Source organism: Arachis duranensis, chromosome 6 (assembly GCF_000817695.3).
Source record: "Arachis duranensis cultivar V14167 chromosome 6, aradu.V14167.gnm2.J7QH, whole genome shotgun sequence".
NCBI lineage: Eukaryota > Viridiplantae > Streptophyta > Magnoliopsida > Fabales > Fabaceae > Arachis > Arachis duranensis.
The window spans coordinates 85,365,447-85,367,288 of NC_029777.3; positions in this window are offsets into that span (position 1 = coordinate 85,365,447).

The window sequence follows — 1,842 nt, forward strand, 5'->3', positions numbered from 1 at the left end:
TGCTCGTCCTCGAGCAAAAGAAGAAAGAAGAGAGTAGAAGAAGAAGAAATGAGAAAGAAGGGAATGGCTTTGTGTTCGGCCGAAAAGGGGGAGAAGTGATGTTTAGGTTGTGTGAAAATGAAGGAGTGAAGATGGGTTTATATAGTAGTGGGGGGGCTCATGGTTCGGTCATGTGTGGGTGGGTGTGGGAGGGAAAGTGGTTTGAATTTGAAGGGTTAGGTAGGTGGGGTTTTATGAAGGATAGATGTGAGTGGTGAAGAGAAAGATGGGATTTGATAGGTGAAAGGTTTTTGGGGAAGAGGTGTTGAGGTGATTGGTGGATGGGGAAGAAGAGAGAGAGAGTGGTAGGGTAGGGGGGGATCCTGTGGGGTCCACAGATCCTGAAGTGTCAAGGAAAAGTCATCCCCACAGATCCTGAGGTGTCAAGGAAAAGTCATCCCTGCACCAAATGTCATGCAAAAATGCGTTTTGAGCCAATTCTGGCGTTAAACGCCAGGCTGGTGCCCATTTCTGGTGTTTAACGCCAAGTGCTTGCCCTTTTCTGGCGTTTAACGCCAGTCTGGTGCTCCTTTCTGGCGTTAAACGCCCAGAATGGTGCCAGACTGGGCGTTAAACGCCCATCTGCCAGCCTTACTGGCGTTTAAACGCCAGTAGGTTCTTCCTCCAGGGTGTGCTGTTTTTCTTCCTGTTTTTCTTTCTGTTTTTGCTTTTTCAATTAATTTTGTGACTTCTCATGATCATCAACCTACAGAAAACATAAAATAACAAAAGAGAATAGATAAAATATAACATTGGGTTGCCTCCCAACAAGCGCTTCTTTAATTTCAGTAGCTTGACAGAGGACTCTCATGGAGCCTCACAGGTGCTCAGAGCAATGTTGGAACCTCCCAACACCAAACTTAGAGTTTGAATGTGGGGGTTCAACATCAAACTTAGAGTTTGGGTGTGGCCTCCCAACACCAAACTTAGAGTTTGACTGTGAGGGGCTCTGTTTGGCTCTATTTTGAGAGAAGCTCTTCATGCTTCCTCTCCATGATGACAGAGGGATATCCTTGAGCCTTAAACACAAAGGATTCTTCATTCACTTGAATGATCAATTCTTCTCTATCAACATCAATCACAGTCTTTGCTGTGGCTAGGAAGGGTCTGCTAAGGATGATGGATTCATCCATGCATTTCCCAGTCTCAAGAACTATGAAATCAGCAGGGATGTAATGGTCTTCAACCTTTACTAGAACATCCTCTACAAGTCCATAAGCTTGTTTTCTTGAGTTTTCTGCCATCTCTAGTGAGATTTTTGCAACTTGTACCTCAAAGATCCTTAGCTTCTCCATTACAGAGAGAGGCATGAGGTTTACACTTGATCCTAGGTCACACAGAGCCTTCTTAAAGGTCATGGTGCCTATGGTACAAGGTATTGAAAACTTCCCAGGATCCTGTCTCTTTTGAGGTTGGGAGAGTACTAGGAGGGAGTTCAGTAATTTTCTTGCTCAGCTGACCCACTTGTGCCTCTAAATTTCTAATGGAGGACCTTGTTTCAATCATGAAACTTTGAGTGGTTTTGATTAGATCAGAGACCATGGTTGCTAAGTCAGAGTGGTTCTGCTTAGAATTCTCTGTCTGTTGCTGAGAAGATGATGGAAAAGGCTTGTTATTGCTAAACCAGTTTCTTCCACCATTATTATTGTTGAAACCTTGTTGAGGTCTCTGTTGATCCTTCCATGAGAGATTTGGATGATTTTTCCATGAAGGATTATAGGTGTTTCCATAGGGTTCTCCCATGTAATTCACCTCTTCCATTGAAGGGTTCTCAGGATCATAGGCTTCTTCCTCAGATGAAGC